Source organism: Anolis sagrei, chromosome 1 (genome assembly GCF_037176765.1).
Source record: "Anolis sagrei isolate rAnoSag1 chromosome 1, rAnoSag1.mat, whole genome shotgun sequence".
NCBI lineage: Eukaryota > Metazoa > Chordata > Lepidosauria > Squamata > Dactyloidae > Anolis > Anolis sagrei.
In genome coordinates, this window is record NC_090021.1 from 3,444,313 (window position 1) to 3,464,123 (window position 19,811).

Below are 19,811 nucleotides of genomic sequence, written 5' to 3' on the forward strand. Positions count from 1 at the left end.
ATACTGTTTCCTGATGGTCTTTGGCGACCCCCTCTGACCCCCCCCCCTTGCGACCCCCTCAGGGGTCCCGACCCCCAGGTTGAGAAACACTTGGGGAGATGGAGGTGGGGTAGAAAAATAAGATCCTTCTTCTTCCTCTTGGGGTCCCCCCCTCCACTCCTGAGTCCTGGAGGACCTTCCTTCCTTGGGTGGGATCAGGAGAACTTCCCACACAGAACCCCCATGACCAAACAGAAAATACTATGTTTTCTGGTGGTTTTTGTCGACCCTTCTGACACCCCTTCATGACCTCCCCCCGTGTCCTGACCCCCAGGTTGAGAAATGTTGCCTGAAGGCCATCCAGTCCAACTCCCTTCACCAGGGCAAGAAAACATAATCAAAACCCTCCTGACAAAGAGCCACCCAGCCATATATATTATGTAGATAGATATATATGATTCACACACACATATATGTATATGACAGATATAGTATAGATGTGAAAGGGGCCCCTAAAGAAGGAGAATGATATATTGCATGTTCCAGAGTAGGCAAGCCAGACAATCTCCACATCAACATGGACAAAGAAACAACAAGAAATACTGTTTACCCACAAGCATCAACAAATTGCATATATCAGAAACCAACACTTTCTCATTATGTTATTGTCCAGATCACCAGACTGGGCCACAGCAACGCCTGGCAAGGGATGGCTAGAATCCTAGAGTTGGAAGAGACCTCGTGGGCCACCCAGTCTAACCCCGTTCTGCCAAGAAGCAGGACAATCACGTTCAAAGCACCCCTGACAGATGGCCATCCAGCCTCTGTTTAAAAGCCTCCATAGAAGGAGCCTCCCCCACACTTTGGGGTAGAGAGTTCCACTGCTAAACAGCTCTCTCTCACATTCAGGAAGTTCTTCCTAATGTTCAGGTGGAACCTCTCTTGTAGTTTGAAGCCATTGCTCCATGGCTTCCTAGTCTCCAGGGCAGCAGAAAATAAACTTCCTCCTTCCTCTCTAGGACTTCCCCTCACATATTTATTCATGGCCCCCATCATGCCTCCTCTCAGCCTTCTCTTCTGCAGGCTAAACATGCCCAGCTCTTTAAGCCGCTCCTCATAGAGCTTGTTCTCCAGGCCCTTGATCATTTTAGTTGCCCTCCTTTAGTATTTTATGAAATGTATTTCTCTTTTTCTTAATAGATATGTATTTGTGAAAGGGGAATTTAGAAGGGTCAACATATTAGAGACTGGAAAGGCAGATAAAACTGGCATTTAATACATCATCGAAGGTCCTTTTGGATCTTGTTTTCCACCTATATGTCGGTTACATGGTTCTGGGTTTGATTTTGAACCTTCAATTATTAAATATATACAGTGTTTTGATAATCTGTGGCTTTTTTGGGTATGACTTTGGTTTTCATTTCAATCTAGCATTTCAGTACAGTTGATTCGCCAAAGATACAGAATGGGGGACAATGCCTGGCTCGAGAGCAGTACGTGTGAAAAAGATCTGGAGTCCTCGTGGACAACAAGTTAAACATGAGCCAGGAATGTGATGTGGCGGCAAAAAAAGCCAGTGGGATTTTGGCCTGCATCAATAGGAGCATAGTGTCTACTAGATCTAAGGAAGTCATGCTCCCCATGCTCTATTCTGCTTTGGTTAGACCACACCTGGAATATTGTGTCCAATTCTGGGCACCACAATTCAAGAGAGATATTGACAAGCTGGAATGTGTCCAGAGGAGGGCGACTAAAATGATCAAGGGTCTGGAGAACAAGCCCTATGAGGAGCGGCTTAGGGAACTGGGCATGTTTAGCCTGAAGAAGAGAAGGCTGAGAGGAGATATGATAGCCATGTATAAATATGTGAGAGGAAGCCACAGGGAGGAGGAGGGAGCAAGCTTGTTTTCTGCTTCCCTGGAGACTAGGACGCGGAACAATGGCTTCGAACTACAAGAGAGGAGATTCCATCTGAACATGAGGAAGAACTTCCTGACTGTGAGAGCTGTTCAGCAGTGGAACTCTCTGCCCCGGAGTGTAGTGGAGGCTCCTTCTTTGGAAGCTTTTAAGCAGAGGCTGGATGGCCATCTGTCAGGGGTGATTTGAATGCAATATTCCTGCTTCTTGGCAGAATGGGGTTGGACTGGATGGCCCATGAGGTCTCTTCCAACTCTTTGATTCTAGGATTCTATTATTCTATTTGCAGGTGTAGTTTTCATGAATGATGATGATCATGATAATAATAACACTAATACTTTTATTTCTTACCATCCTCTAATCAAGGCTGGTTACAACATATCTAAAATTATCTAAAATATTCTATAAAACAGTAATAATCATAATTTGTATGGAATCATTATTCTCAAAGTATCTATATCAGTGGTTCTCAACTTTCCTAATGCCACAACCCCTTAATACAGTTCCTCATGTTATGGTGACCCACAATCATAAAAAATATTTTCATTGCTACTTCATAACTAATTTTACTTAGTTCTTGTGGGTTTTTTCGGGCTATATGGCCATGTTCTAGAGGCATTTTCTCCTGACGTTTCGCCTGCATCTATGGCAAGCATCCTCAGAGCTAGTGAGGTCACCTCTGAGGATGCTTGCCATAGATGCAGGCGAAACGTCAGGAGAAAATGCCTCTAGAACATGGCCATATAGCCCGAAAAAACCCACAAGAACTGAGTGATTCCGGCCATGAAAGCCTTCGACAATACATTGTAATTTTACTACTGTTATGAATCGCCATGTAAATATCTGATATGCTGGATGTATTTTCATTTACTGGACCAAACTTGGCACAAATACCCATTATGTCAAAATTTGAATACTGGTGGGGTTGGAGTGGTGGTGGTGGGGGGGGGGGATTAATTTTTGTCATTTGGGAGTTGTAGTTGTTGGGATTTATAGTTAACCTACAATCAAAGAGCATGAGTTTTGGAGTTGTAATTCACCTACATCCAGAGAGCACTGTCGTCTCAAACAAGGATGGATCTGGACCTAACTTGGCGCAGGTACGCAATGTGGCCAAATGTGAACACTGGTGGAGTTTGGGGAAAATAGACCTTGAGATTTGGGAGTTGTGGTTGCTGGGATTTATAGTTCATCAACAAAGAGCATTCTGAACCCCACCAACGATAGAATTGGGCCAAAGTTCCCACACAGAACCCCCATGACCAACAGAAAATACTGTAGGTTCTTGTGGGTTTTTTCGGGCTGTAGAGCCATGTTCTAGAGGCATTTCTCCTGACGTTTCGCCTGCATCTATGGCCTCACACCTCTGAGGATGCTTGCCATAGATGCAGGCGAAACGTCAGGAGAAATGCCTCTAGAACATGGCTCTATAGCCCGAAAAAACCCACAAGAACCTAGTGATTCCAGCCATGAAAGCCTTCGACAATACAGAAAATACTGTGTTTTCTGATGGTCTTTGGTGACCCCTCTGACACCCCCTCGCAACCCCCCCAGGGGTCCCCACCCCCAGGTTGAGAAACGCTGATCTATATAGATAAAAATGTAGTGTCTGTATGTGGGGACCTCATATCTCCCAAACTTCTTCACCGATTGCTACGAAATTTGGACATAACGTAGCATTCGAACTAATGAGTGTTTTAAGGTATTTACATACCTAGTATCATAAACCACTCATACCTGAGACAGGTAAAACCATTTCCCATGGCAATGGGCCAATCAGTCTCCTCCTCCCTTAGCAACCGTCATTGCAGACAGCACCAAGCAACTGACATGTGCAGGTCCGCAAGAGACGGTTAGGCCCGTGTCCTTGCCACTCAGTTCGGCTTGGCAAGTTACGCGAAGTCAAGGCTCTGTGGCCCAGCCACGGAAAGGAGGGATACTCTGCGGGAAAAACCTTTTCATGAGTCTCAGTGAGGAGAACGAGAGATACCACTACTTATTATATGATTACACCTGTATTACATTATTATTATGATATGAATTTTGCTTCTAGGTTTATAAATGTCATTATTTCCTAGGGTTCCATAATAAAACTGTGAAAAAGTTTTATTAAGCTGCATTATTTTTGTTGTTGTGGGACATCCTTCATGTTTATTACTTGTTGCAATCCAGAGCAGGGAACGAGGCCCTAAGATAACTATCCACCACACTTGCCTGTGAAAAACAATCCTTTTTTTATTGAAGAAAAATGGTTACAAAATAAAGGAAAAATGCAAGTCAAAAGCCACAGCAAAATCAGCAAACATGAATTTAAATGGACAAAGCAAAACCAAAAGCCTCACTGGGAAATACTGGAACCTGTTAGCAATCCACTAACCGTACTTGATGTCCTAGAAATCTTCCCAAACTATGGCCAAGGAACCGGGAGAACTGCCAAGGTCTTCATCAATTCTGAAACGATGCCTGAACTGAGACAGTCAGCCCGGCATAAGGCAATTAAAGCTCAAGAATTGGTTCCGTGAACCGCCCTTCTGTTTTGAAGCCAATGTTTTTAATTCTTGAATTCAGGAGGATCGACGCAAACTGAGTGATTTACTTCTGTCTTCCCAAATTTGGCCCCTTTCGTTGTCATTACAGTTACCAGGTGCAGAAGGGAGGGAAAGTTCAAGGTCTCCCTCTGAAACATTCTCATGAACACTGGTACTTTCATTTTCCAAACCTACAGAAGTTCCTTCCTCACTAATTTCAGGAGCATTGGCATCAAAAGGTACATTTCCATTAGCATCAGTAAATATACTTTCATTAGCATCAGGAGGAACAAACAGAGAATCAGGTTCAAGTTCAAACTCAGGCTGAACCCCAACATTACTATTAGATTTTTACTGTATTTTTACCATGTCAGGAGTGACTTGAGAAACTCGCAAGTTGCTTCTGGTGTGAGAGAATTGGCTGTCTCCAAGGATGTTGCCCAGGGGACACCCGGATGTTTTACCGTCCTGTGGGGGGCTTCGCTTTATATATCTGTGGAAGGTCCAGGGTGGGAGAATGAACTCTTTTTTACTTGAGCCAAGTATGAATGTTGCAAATGCCCAAATTGAATACTGTAACGAAATGTCCAATTATAATGTAGGTTTTAAATATGTTTATTAATATATATAAATAAAAATGTAATGTTCATTTGTGAGATAAACAGAACTCAAAAACCACTGGACGAATTGACACCTAATTTGGACACAAGACACCTAACAACCCAATGTGTGTCCTTCAGTCAAAAAATTGATTTTGTCATTTGGGAGTTGTAGTTACTGGGACTTATAGTTCACCTACAATCAAAGAGCATTCTGAACTCCACCAATGATGGAATTGAACGAAACATGTCACACAGAACTCCCATGACCAAGAGAAAATACTGGAAGGGTTTGGTGGCCATTGACCTTAAGTTTTGGATTTGTAGTTCACCTACATCCAGAGATCACTGTGGACTCAAACAATGATGAATCTGGGCCAAACTACACGAATACTCAATATGCCCAAATGTGAACACTGGTGGAGTTTGAGGAAAAGAGAATCTTGACATTTGGAGTTGTAGTTGGTGGGATTTATAGTTCACCTACGATCACAGAGCATTCTGAACCCCACCAATGATAGAATTGGGCCAAACCTCCCACACAGAACACCCATGTGGGCCACAGCAATGTGTGGCAGGGGACGGCTAGTGTTATGATATAAGTGCAGGCCAGCTGATGCGTTACCTTAGCTGATGCGTTGCTATAAAAGATGGAAGATTTATTTGGGAAACAAAATCCCAGCGCTTGCCAACAATATATAAAAGATAGAGACTTTATTCGGGGAACATAATTCCTTAAAAGGCAGAACACCACTTGTGATTGGGATGAGGCTTCTATGTGTTGAAAGCCCAAAAACAAAAGCTGCACTAAGCTGGAACTTTCTTCTGGCCGAAAACCTTTTGAAAGAACCCTCTGGCCGCCACCAACTTTTAAAGAACTTATAAGCCCTCGGCTTCCTGGAGGTATCTTAGGCAAGTGTGTGTTGGATTTAGTACTCAGGCTTATGTTTCTGAGACAACACTAAAAGATTGTTCTTTAAAATATATGCTGCCACGATCAGTCTCCTGTTTGCTGCAGGAAACTGCTTTTAAAACTTCACCCACAGAGGCACACGTGAGGCAGATGTTGTGAACAACAAAACAATGATGTTTATTTAAGAGATCTGGAACAATTCAGGTATAAAGCTTAACTGTTTCAGAGTATTGACTTTAAAAGGGTGTGGTTACTTTAAACAGTTCAGACTTAGTTACACAGGAACACTTCTCTCTCCCTCCACAGAATCTACTAACAGAATTGCCTCTCTGAAAGTAATTCTAAACACCAGCACAGATAGTCCTAACCTAATCTATCTCTACACTCCTCCACCAGCTATTTCCCTAATAGCTGTAGAAATCTTTTCACTAGCTATCTCTGCTAGCCAACAGACCAATTTCAGGCCTCTCTCACTAACCCTTCACCACTCCTAACTCCCAGCTCCTTCTTTTTTTACTCCCCAGTCAATCTCCTTTGACACCCAGATTCAATCTGCCTGACAGGGTTTTAAAACGTTCCTTTAAAGTCATTTTTTTTTATTTTTCCAAGTTAGTCTCTGCCCACTGGGCCTGTAATGAATTGCTTTCAATACAGGACGTACAACTTTAGCCCAGCGGGAAGCCAGGGAGTCTGAAGAGAAGTTCTCAGGATTTTCACCATAAACAGTCTTTGGAGGGCTTGTGAAATATAATAAAGTCTTTTATTGGTGAACAATCAACAGAAACGTCTTTTGTCTTCAAAAGGTTAAACAAATGCATCCAGGCTTTGTGCAACTGGTGGCTTCTAACTGTTGCTTTTACTCTAAAGGAAAATCCCTTTCCAGACTTCTCCCAGGCTAACTGTGATCCTAAACCCAACTGATGTGGATCCACTACCGGGCTGAACTGCGTCTCAAAACCAAGTGGACCTACCAGTAGGCCTGTAGTCACTTTAGCTGGAGTTCTTAGAATCATAGAATCAAAGAGTTGGAAGAGACCTCATGGGCCATCCAGTCTAACCCCCTGCCAAGAAGCAGGAATATTGCATTCAAATCACCCCTGACAGATGGCCATCCAACCTCTGCTTAAAAGCTTCCAAAGAAGGAGCCTCCACCACACTCCGGGGCAGAGAGTTCCACTGCTGAACGGCTCTCACAGTCAGGAAGTTCTTCCTCATGTTCAGATGGAATCTCCTCTCTTGTAGTTTGAAGCCATTGTTCCATTGCGTCCTAGTCTCCAAGGAAGCAGAAAACAAGCTTGCTCCCTCCTCCCTGTGGCTTCCTCTCACATGTTTATACATGGCTATCATATCTCCTCTCAGCCTTCTCTTCTTCAGGCTAAACATGCCCAGTTCCCTAAGCCGCTCCTCATAGGGCTTGTTCTCCAGAGCCTGGATCATTTTAGTCGCCCTCCTCTGGACACATTCCAGCTTGTCAATATCTCTCTTGAATTGTGGTGCCCAGAATTGGACACAATATTCCAGGTGTGGTCTAACCAAAGCAGAATAGAGGGGTAGCATTACTTCCTTAGATCTAGACACTATGCTCCTATTGATGCAGGCCAAAATCCCATTGGCTTTTTTTGCCGCCACATCACATTGTTGGCTCATGTTTAACTTGTTGTCCACAAGGACTCCAAGATCTTTTTCACACGTACTGCTCTCGAGCCAGGCATCCCCCATTCTGTATCTTTGCATTTCATTTTTTCTGCCAAAGTGGAGTATCTTGCATTTGTCTCTGTTGAACTTCATTTTGTTAGTTTTGGCCCATCTCTCTAATCTGTCAAGATCGTTTTGAATTCTGCTCCTGTCCTCTGGAGTATTGGCTCTCCCTCCCAATTTGGTGTCGTCTGCAAACTTGATGATCCTGCCTTCTAACCCTTCATCTAAGTCATTAATAAAGATGTTGAACAGGACCGGGCCCAGGACGGAACCCTGAGGCACTCCACTTGTCACTTCTTTCCAGGATGAAGAGGAAGCATTAGTGAGCACTCCCTGTGTTCGTCCACTTAACCAATTACAGATCCACCTCACCGTAGTTTTGCCTCACCCACATTGGACTGGTTTCCTTGCCAGAAGGTCATGGGGGACCTTGTCGAAGAAGGCCTTCCTGAAATCCAGGTACGCCACATCCACGGCATTCCCCGCATCTACCCAGCTTGTAGCTCTATCGAAGAAAGAGATCAGATGAGTCTGGCATGACTTGTTTTTGATAAATCCATGTTGACTATTAGCGATGACTGCATTTGTATCTAAGTGTTTGCAGACCGCTTCCTTAACAATCTTTTCCAGAATCTTGCCCGGTATCGACGTGGATGTTTAATGCTGTTATTCCCTCCGAAATTCCTCGGGGCTCTAAGGCTGTTTCTCTGGGAACCTTTGGGAATCTTTAGATGCTCTTAAGACTGTTTTCCCCTGGGAGGTCTTAAGGGTTGAAGCCTTTGTACAGGAGAAAGTCTGTACACGTCCTGTACATTGACTTCCTTTGCTGAGACTGACTGAAAATGGCTCCCTTCCTTTCTCAATTGTCCTGAACAGGGGGCGGAACCAAACTTAACGATGATGGACAGGGGGCCTGCCCTATAACTGCAAACTTTAACAGGAAGCCACCCTTCTGCAGAATCCTAAGCCTTGGGCTGCAAGCAAACACGTAATACAAGGCAAATAAAGTGGGAGCTTCTGGTACAGCTGTACCATCACAGTTAGTATTAGAAGGGGTTCCCCTTTCCTCCTCCTATCATTCATTCTTTTCTTCCTCCTTTCATCTTTCTTTCTGGATTAATTCCCTTCTTTTTAAAGAACCGGTGATTGCCTTTGCTGGTATCTATCTCCCTCTATGTTCCGCTTCATAGTTTAAGACCTGCCAAGGAGGCCCTGCTCTCGGTCCCACCAACTTCGCAAATGTGGCAGGTGGGGATGAGGGACAGGGCCTTCTCGGTGGTGACCCCCCGGCTGTGGAATTCGCTTCCCAGCGAAATTAGATCAGCGCCCTCCCTCCTTTCTTTCAGAAGAAAACTGAAGACGTGGTTGTGGAACCAGGCTTTTGGCTAATGGATATAACGGCACCTGAACAGTGAATTGGACCAGGCGAAGATTGGTATAATGGAAATGTTTTTATGATTGATAATGAATGTTGTTTTAATGTGTTATATGGTATGATTTTATATGAACCATGAAAGGGGGGAAATATTGGAGGGATAGAAGATTTCTGGCTTTCACTATTGATCACTTTCTTCTTTCTTGACCAGGACACTGTGGAGCCACGTCTTGGATTCAGCAAGGAAACCAATAATATAAGAAGGAGAAATCCTCTCAAGGTGTTGATCTTACTGAATTATTGCCATAACTTACAGATAAAAATGAAATAAGAGTCAAGGATCTGTCTTGCAATTCAACACCCATATCACTGTTGACATGAAGGGGAAAGCATCTAAATGCCTGGAGTGTGGAAAGAGCTTCACTCGGAGGAATAACCTGCAGCAACATCAAAGGATTCACACTGGGGAGAAACCCTACACATGCCTAGAATGTGGACAGAGCTTCTCCTGTAGTTCAAGTCTACGTTCACATCAAAGGACTCACATTGGGGAGAAACCCTATACGTGCCTTAAATGTGGACAGAGCTTCACTTGGAGTTCAAGTCTACATAGACATCAAAGAACTCACACTGGTGAGAAACCCTATATGTGCCTGGAATGTGGGGAAAGATTCACTGAGAGTGCAAATCTACGTTCGCATCAAAGGACTCACACTGGGGATAAACCCTATATATGCCTGGAATGTGGACAGAGTTTCACTAATCATTCGAGTCTACGTTCGCACCAAAGGGCCCACACTGGGGAGAAACCCTATACATGCCTGGAGTGTGGAAAGAGCTTCACTCAGAGTGCACATCTCCGTTCACATCACAGGACCCACACTGGAGAGAAACCCTATACATGCCTGGAGTGTGGAAAGAGCTTCACTCAGAGTTCAGGTCTACGTATACATCAAAGGACCCACACCAAGGAGAAACCTTATCAATGCCTGGAATGTGGAAAGTGCTTTACTAAGAGTGGAAATCTACATACACATCAAAGAATTCACACTGGGGAGAAACCCTATGCCTGCCTGGAGTGTGGAAAGAGCTTCATTCAGAATTCAAGTCTACGTTTACATCAAAGGACTCATACTGGAGAGAAGCCCTATACATGCCTGGAGTGTGGAAAGAGCTTTACTAAGAGTGCAAATCTACACACACATCAAAGGACTCACACTGGGGAGAAACCCTATACCTGCCTAGAATGTGGACAGAACTTCCCTTGTAGTTCAAATTTACATTCACATCAAAGAACTCACACGGGGGAGAAACCCTATACATGCCTGAAGTGTGGAAAGACCTTTACTAAAAGTACAAATCTACGTACACATCAAAGGATTCACACTGGGGACAAACCCTATACCTGCCTGGACTGTGGAAAATGCTTCACACAGAATACAGGTTTACGTTCACATCAATGGACACACACTGGGGAGAAACCCTATACATGCTTGGAGTGTGGAAAGAGCTTTACTAAGAGTGGAAATTTACATTTGCATCAAAGGACCCATACTGGGGAGAAACCCTATACGTGCCTGGAATGTGGACAGAGTTACACTACGAATGCAAGTCTACGTTCACATCAAAGGACCCACACTGGGGAGAAACCCTATACATGCCTGGAATGTGGAGAGAGCTTCACTCAGAGTGCAAATCTGCGTTCGCATCAAAGGGCCCACACTGGGGAGAAACCCTATACATGCCTAGAGTGTGGAAAGAAGTTCACTCAGAGTGCAAATCTGCGTATACATCAAAGAACCCACACTGGGGAGAAACCCTACACATGCCTGGAGTGTGGAAAGAGCTTCAGTCGAAATGGAAATCTACATAGACATCAAAGGACTCACACTGGGCAGAAACTCTAGCAATGCCTGGAGTGTGGACAGAGCTTCATTGAGAGTAGAAATCTATGTTCACATCAAAGGACTCACTGGGGAGAAACCCTAGAAATGCATAGAGTGTGAAAGAGCTTATCTGAGAGTTAAAAATCTAAATAGTCATAGAATTCACATTTGAGAGAACTGAGGTATTTGACTCCAGAGAGACTTTCTAAGACAAAGCTTTCCAAACTTTTCATGTTGGGTACACACTTTTTAGAAATGCATTCTTTTGTGACATGGCAATTCAGTTTAACCAGCAAACAAGAGGTAAACCAACGCTTTTGAAATGTTCAATATATATAATGTAATAATAAAGATATAGAATCATAGAATCATAGAATCAAAGAGTTGGAAGAGACCTCATGGGCCATCATCCAGTCCAACCGCATTCTGCCAAGAAGCAGGAATGCTGCATTCAAATCACCCCTGACAGATGGCCATCCAGCCTCTGCTTAAAAGCTTCCAAAGAAGGAGCCTCCACCACACTTCGGGGCAGAGAGTTCCACTGCTGAACGGCTCTCACAGTCAGGAAGTTCTTACTCATGTCCAGATGGAATCTCCTCTCTTGTAGTTTGAAGCCATTGTTCCATTGCGTCGTAGTCTCCAAGGAAGCAGAAAACAAGCTTGCTCCCTCCTCCTCCCTGTGGCTTCCTCTCACATATTTATACATGGCTATCATATCCCCTCTCAGCCTTCTCTTCTTCAGGCTAAACATGCCCAGCTCCTTAAGCCGCTCCTCATAAGGCTTGTTCTCCAGACCCTTGATCATGTTAGTCGCCCTCCTGTGGACACATTCTAGCTTCTCAATATCTCTCTTGAATTGTGGTGCCCAGAATTGGACACAATATTCCAAGTGTGGTCTAACCAAAGCGGAATAGAGGGGTAGCATGACTTCCCTGGATCTAGACTCTATGCTCCTATTGATGCAGGCCAAAATCCCATTGGCTTTTTTTGCCACCGCATCTCATTGTTGGCTCATGTTTAACTTGTTGTTCACGAGGACTCCAAGATCTTTTTCACACGTACTGCTCTCGAGCCAGGCGTCACCCATTCTGTCTCTTTGCATTTCGTTTTTCCTGCCAAAGTGGAGTATCTTGCATTTGTTGAACTTCATTTTGTTAGTTTCGGCCCTTCATCTCTCTAATCTGTCAAGATCGTTTTGAATCCTGCTCCTGTCCTCTGGAGTCTTGGCTCTCCCTCCCAATTTGGTGTCGTCTGCAAACTTGATGATCCTGCCTTCTCACCCTTCATCTAAGTCATTGATAAAGATGTTGAACAGGACTGGGCCCAGGAGGGAACCCTGCTGATGGCACTCCACTTGTCACTTCTTTCCAGGATGAAGAGGAGGAAGCCTTGGGGAGAATCACCCTCTGGGTTCGTCCATTTAACCAATTACAGATCCACCTCACCGTAGTTTTGCCTCGCTCACATTGGACTAGTTTCTTTGCCATATGGAAATGACTTTCCTCTGGCTTTTTAAATGTTAAGTTTTAATTGCTATTAGCTGGTAATTTTTGAGTGTTGTCCTAAGTGATTCTTCGTTAAGATGTTATTTTAGCTATGTGATGTGTCTAATCTGGTGTATTATTTCACTATTATTTTATGTTCTTGTTTAATATACTTTATTTGATTTCTTTTGTTTGGTTGCACTTTATGGCATTGAATGGTTGCTGCTATTTGCTGTGAACCACAGGGAGATAGGGTGGATATACATAGAATCATAGAATCAAAGAGTGGGAAGAGACCTCCTGGGCCATCTAGTCCAACCCCATTCTGCCAAGAAGCAGGAATATTGCATTCAAATCACCCCTGACAGATGGCCATCCAGCCTCTGTTTAAAAGCTTCCAAAGAAGGAGCCTCCATCACACTCCAGGGCAGAGAGTTCCACTGCTGAACGGCTCTCACAGTCAGGAAGTTCTTCCTCATGTTCAGATGGAATCTCCTCTCTTGTAGTTTGAAGCCATTGTTCCATTGCATCCTAGTCTCCAGGGAAGCAGAAAACAAGCTTGCTCCCTCCTCCCTGTGGTGTCCTCTCACATATTTATACATAGCTATCATATCTCCTCTCAGCCTTCTCTTCTTCAGGCTAAACATGCCCAGCTCCTTAAGCCCCTCCTCATAGGGCTTGTTCTCCAGTTCTCTCTTGAATTGTGGTGCCCAGAATTGGACACAATATTCCAGGTGTGGTCTAACCAAAGCGGAATAGAGGGGTAGCATTACTTCCCTAGATCTAGACACTAGGCTCCTCCTGATGCAGGCCAACATCCCATTGGCTTTTTTTTGCCGCCACATCACATTGTGAAACATAAAGATCATGTTCCCATCTTGTTAAAATTGGGAGAGTCAGTTAGGAAGTGGAGATTAAACCCAAAGGTAGTCTTTAATGAAAAGGATAAACAGGTCATCAAAAACAGATTCAAGAATTCTTTCTAATTAACAGACAGCCACAAATAAAAGAAACGTTTTTATGGGACCCTTTTAAGACAACCACAAGGGGAACATGGATCTCATTGGAAATAGGGATCAATAGAAAATGAAAATCCACATTGGAAAAAATCAGATCAGAGGTAGAGGATGCCCTTCAACTTTTCAAAAAAAAAAACCACCGGTTGAAAATAAGGTAAGTTGGAAGGAGTAATAACAACAACTGTGGAAGACTTAGATAAAATCAAGGCCGCAAAAATATTTATGTGTTAAAAATGATTACCAAATTAACTTGATCAATAATTCCAAAAGAGTGGCTAAAGCACCGGGTCTATGGTGCAGCTAGCTGGGAGTCAGCTGCATTAAGATCACTACTGACCAAAAGGTCATGAGTTCAAAGCCAGCCCAGGTTAGAGTGAGCTTCCGACCAATTTGTGTAGCTTGCGGTTGACCTTTGCAACCCGAAAGACAGTTGTATCTGTCAAGTAGGAAATTTAGGTGCTAATTTACGATGCCATAAAAATCTCCAGCAAGCATGCCAAGAATGAGGAAGTACTCCATCAGTGTCACAAATGGACAGTGAAGTGACAGCTCCCCTGGTGGCCAGAAGCTGGAATGTTAAATAGCCTCTGAGTGTCTGTCTATATATGTTGTGTGTGAGAAGGGCGGAATATAGATACTGCAAATAAATAAATAAATAAATAAATAAATAAATCAAAACAAGCCAGAAGTAGAATTCTCAAACCAAAAGTTGATAAAGGGCATCTGAGGTCATCAGGTAATAAAATAAGGGAGATCATGGTTTGTTTTTGTTTTTGTTTTTACTCTTACAGTTGGATTTCCCTTTTTAATGTGGACTACAAAATGTTTACCAAAATACTAGCAAACAGATTGATGGAAATAATACCAGAATTAATTCACAAAGACCAATATGGATTTGTAAATAACAGGAAAATCGCGAATCCCATAAGACATGCCCTGAACATTCTGGAATCGTGCCACAAAACAAAACAAAAAATCTAAAATATTCATATTAAAATTGGACTTCTGTAAAGCATTTGTCTCACTAGCTCATAAATATATGAACAGATTCTGTAAGGAAAGCAATATAGGGGAGGAGTATGCAAGGTAATAAAAAACCAATATAGTGGAAATAAAGCAACTAGCACAGTAAACGGGGCACATTCTAGACAAATTAATATCACGAGTGGAACCAAACAATCATGCCCCCTTCCTCCAGCTCTGTTGTAGTAAAGCCTGAGGCTGATAGGTTCACTGATGATTTAGAGGGGATTATAGGATTTCCTGTGGGTCTTCCTGGGGCACAAAGTGAAGAAGATTCAAGTCAGAGAAATGATGGTTCTCTCTGGGGAAAACCTGACTCAGAAAGTGCAGGGCTTCAAGGTCAGTTAGAGGAGCCAGAAACTGCAACATTAGATAAGGTGTCGGGTGAAGAGCTATGTGATACAGAACGCTCCCAGGGAAAAACACCTAGAGCTACAGAGATCAACAAAGGTCTTCTTTTACAGATTAGAGCAGAAAACAAACCTCCGGTCCAAGTGTCTACGTGGGAAAGTTGGGAAGAAAATTCTTGGGGAAAAGAAATTACTTCATGGGTGCCTATTAATTAGCAAGTTGTTTACCTAAGGGTTAGTTCAGGCAACGTAGCATTCAAGTGAGAAGCTAGGCCTGAGTTCTCTGGTTCTCATTTCAAGTCAAATCTCAGTTTTGGATTTAAGTATTCTGGAAGCTTTCTATGTTCTTGTTTTAATATTCCTGCTCAAGTTTTAGTAAATATGCCTTTTGCTTGTAGACTTATGCTGTATTTGTGATTTCTTGGCTATTCCTGGACTGTGTTACCTTTGGATCTACATGAGACATTTGGATTACTGTTTGATTATCACCTATTGCTAACCTTTTTTTGGATTATATATCTCCTTTCTTTGTTCCTGATTTTCATACCTTTTTTGTGTTTTTACAATAAACTGTGCGCTGATACACTGGACTCTTGTGTGGTTATGTGGTCATAGGTGTTTCCAGGCCTAGGGTGCGACAAGCTCTATTTGCATTGGCCATTGAGCCATTAGCAAATTTAATAAGGAACAACCCTGTCATTAAAGGCTATAAGGTGGGCAAGGAAGAAATTAGGATCAATCTTTTTGCAGATGATGTTATGGTAATCTTAGAGGAGGTGGATGTTGGGGTTAAGCCTGATCCTGATCTGTGTGAACCGGATTCTCTGATAGTTTTTCCAACTGAGCAAGCTCTCCCTGACCCTGACAGTGTGGAATCTGTTGTTGATGCAGAGGTCAGCGGGGATGAAAAGGAAACTCAACAGCTGGAGGAAAATGTTTTGGAAGTTAGCTGTGATATCACTAGCCGTGATATCTCTCCACCTGGGGTTTTTAATGAGGATCGAAGAGAACAGATAGTTAGAGACAGAAATGTTTCCCAATTTCTACGAAGGTCACATCGTTTACAGGAGAGACAGGCCCAGACATCAAAGTCAAGGGGCGTTTCAAAGAATAGCTTCTTTAGTTTAAGAGGCCTCCTGCCAGGTGCCTCTTTAGATCAAGCAATGTTTGGGACTGTGGCTGTGCCTTGGCAGAATTCCTATGTTTCATGGCCGGTAATCCCAGAGGCTTAGTTATCAAGTTCATGGTTAGTAAAAGGCTAACAGATTCCTGGTTCTTGTATTGTGGCTTTTGAAATTTTGCTCAAGTTCAGAAATTGTACTGACTGCTGTGTTTTTCTGTGGCTTTTTGACTTTGCATTTACCTTTCTTTTGTGACCAATTTTTCATCAATAAACAAGGATTGCTTTTCCTACAGTCCCGTGTGGTGGATTTAATCTTATGATCTCGTTTCTTGAACTGGGATGCAACAGTGGAGGAGTCATTCAAATCAATAGTTAAAATAATCAAGGACTTTGGAAAAACTTCAGGCCTCACAATGAATTTTGAAATATCAGAGATATTTTATATATGAATCTAACATGGGAAGAACTCAAGAGGGTTAAAAAAATATGGCAGTGAAATTGCAGGAAAAGAAGATAAAATACCTGGGGGGTAGATATCCCAAAAAATCTCAATAACATAATACCAATGAACTGTAATCATTACGGTTGGATAGGCACATTTGAAATGTATTGAAATTTGAATTAAATCATGTGAATTTGGACATCCGAAGTGAGTTTTGAACCATGCAGGATATTTGGCCCGGGGGGGGGGGGGGGGGAGGGATTTCGAATTTGAACCACTTACCCATTTTTTCCCCAAAATATTTATTTATTTCGATTACTTCTACCCCGTCCTTCTCACCCCTGAACATTCTGTAATGTTTGGATCTCTCCCAAGGTTATTTTAACTTTTACAATTTTTTTGGTAAACCCCAAAAAAGCATACAGTAAAGCAAGGGAACTTTTAAAATCTCATTATTTTGGCCGGAGCTGCCAGAAAGGATGCGATGGGCATGCCATCTTAACTGTAGTTTGTGAAGGCCAGGCCCCCATTGGTAGAGATTGCAAAAGGCCTGCTGTTAAACTACATTTCCCACAATGCACGCCTGCTCAGTAGCCAAATGATGGCTGAAGGACCCAAAAACACTGTCTGTAGCAGTCTGTTTAAATATAAAATAAACTGATTGAATCTATGAAGAGGTCAAAAGAAGGCAACCAAGCAAGAAGCAACTTTTGAAAAGCCAAGAGAACATAAACTGCTTAAAAAACCAATCATTTGGGTCTGATTGCCATGAACAAGGCCCTGGGGTAGCCAGCCACAGCCAGCCAGCCCTTTACAGTCAGTAAGTAATGATAAAATGAAATGATGATTGCATCTGCAAAAAGGAATAAACAGATGTATGTGTACAGAAGCTTGAGCAGTCTTTAGCATTATGTGGCATCTCCTAGAATCATAGAATCATAGAATCAAAGAGTTGGAAGAGACCTCATGGGCCATCCAGTCCAACCCCATTCTGCCAAGAAGAAGCAGGAATATTGCATTCAAATCACCCCTGACAGATGGACATCCAGCCTCTGTTTAAAAGCTTCCAAAGAAGGAGCCTCCACCACACTCCGGGGCAGAGAGTTCCACTGCTGAACGGCTCGTCGGCTCATCAGAATTCCGATGAGATGCCACATAACACCAATCTTACTACAGCTGCATTGGTTACCAATTGAGCACCGGATCACTTTCAAAGGGATGGTACTCACCTTTAAGGCCTTGCATGGTCTGGGGCCAATGTACCTGAGGGACCGCCTCACCCCCTCCCAACCCCAGAGATCCCTCCGTTCCGAGCACCAAGATCTATTGGAAGTCCCCAGTGTCAAGACCTTGCGTCTAACAGCAACCAGACGCAGAGCCTTCACAGCAGTGGCACCATCACTCTGGAATACTCCGCCACCTGAAGTCCGTGCCTTGCGGGACTTACCAGCTTTCCGCAGGGCATGGAAGACATACCTGTTTCGACAGGCTTTTAATGTTTGATATTGTTGTTTTTAAATTGTTTTAAACTGCTTTTAAATTTTGTTAGATTTCAGCTATTCTTGTAAGCCGGTCCGAGCCCCAGGGGAGTGGCCGCATAGAAGTCCAAATAATAAATAAATAAATAAATAAATAAATTTCCCTATCTGATATGATAAATAAAATTGTGTCCTAATACGACTTGCACTGTTATGGCTCAGTACTATGGAATACTGAGCGTGGAGATGCAGCAAGCCTGGGCCTATGGCTGTTAGGAATGATGGAGTTGAAATCCAAAACACCTGGAGGGCCCAAGTTGGCCCATGATCATAGAATCATAGAATCAAAGCGTTGGAAGAGACCTCCTGGGCCATCCAGTCCAACCCCATTCTGCCAAGAAGCAGGAACATCGCATTCAAATAACCCCTGACAGATGGACATCCAGCCTCTGTTTAAAAGCCTCCAAAAAAGGGAGCCTCCACCACACTTCGGGGCAGAGAGTTCCACTGCTGAACGGCTCTCACAATCAGGAAGTTCTTCCTCATGTTCAGATGGAATCTCCTCTCTTGTCGTTTGAAGCCACTGTTCCGCGTCCTAGTCTCCAGGGAAGCAGAAAACAAGCTTGCTCCCTCCTCCCTGTGGCTTCCTCTCACATATTTATACATGGCTATCATATCTCCTCTCAGCCTTCTCTTCTTCAGGCTAAACATGCCCAGTTCCCCAAGCCGCTCCTCATAGGGCTTGTCCTCCAGACCCTTGATCATTTTAGTCGCCCTCCTCTGGACACATTCCAGCTTGTCAATATCTCTCTTGAATTGTGGTGCCCAGACTTGGACACAATATTCCAGATGTGGTCTAACTAAAGCAGAATAGAGGGGTAGCATGACTTCCCTAGATCTAGACACTAGGCTCCTCTTGATGCAGGCCAAAATCCCATTGGCTTTTTTTGCTGCCACATCACATTGTTGGCTCATGTTTAACTTGTTGTCCACGAGGACTCCAAGATCTTTTTCACACGTACTGCTCTCGAGCCAGGCATTGTCCCCCATTCTGTATCTTTGCATTTCGTTTTTTCTGCCAAAGTGGAGTATCTTGCATTTGTCACTGTTGAACTTCATTTTGTTAGTTTTGGCCCATCTCTCTAATCTGTCAAGATCGTTTTGAATTCTGCTCCTGTCCTCTGGAGTATTGGCTCTCCCTCCCAATTTGGTGTCGTCTGCAAACTTGATGATCCTGCCTTCTAGCCCTTCATCTAAGTCGTTAATAAAGATGTTGAACAGAACCGGACCCAGGACGGAACCCTGCGGCACTCCACTTGTCACTTCTTTCCAAGATGAAGAGGAAGCATTAGTGAGCACTCTCTGTGTTCGTCCACTTAACCAATGACAGATCCACCTCACCGTAGTTTTGCCTAGCCCACATTGGACTAGTTTCCTTGCCAGAAGGTCATGGGGGACCTTGTCGAAGGTCTTCCTGAAATCCAGGTATGCTACATCCACGGCATTCCCCGCATCTACCCAGCTTGTAGCTCTATCGAAGAAAGAGATCAGATTAGTCTGGCATGACTTGTTTTGATAAATCCATGTTGACTTGCACTGTTATGGCTCAATACTATGGAATACTGAGCGTGGAGATGCAGCAAGCCTGGGCCTATGGCTGTTAGGAATGATGGAGTTGAAATCCAAAACACCTGGAGGGCCCAAGTTGGCCCATGATACCTGTGCTAACCACACATTGAGGCTCCCTAAAGTGCTATTCCCGAAGCAGCCACCAGGAGGCAGCAGTCTTCTCGCCCTGCACCATCCTGCAGAGTTTTCCCCAAAAACTTCCTATTTAAAAGGACTTTTTCCCCTCTCCTTCCAAAGTTGCAGAACAACCCTGGGGGCTCCTTCCTTCTTTCCTTGCATTGCAGCTGCCTCCTGCCCTGCATGGTCCATCCCAGCCTCCTTCTTTGGGAATCTGGAGGCCAGCAAAGTGTCCTTCTCCGGCCTGGATT

General features: G+C 43.6%; 1 pseudogene; it reads left to right on the top strand.

Moving 5' to 3' along the window:
• Positions 1–9,224: 9,224 nt before the first annotated feature.
• Positions 9,225–11,865, top strand: LOC132762156 (zinc finger protein 229-like; annotated as a pseudogene).
• The last annotated feature ends 7,946 nt before the right edge of the window (positions 11,866–19,811 follow it).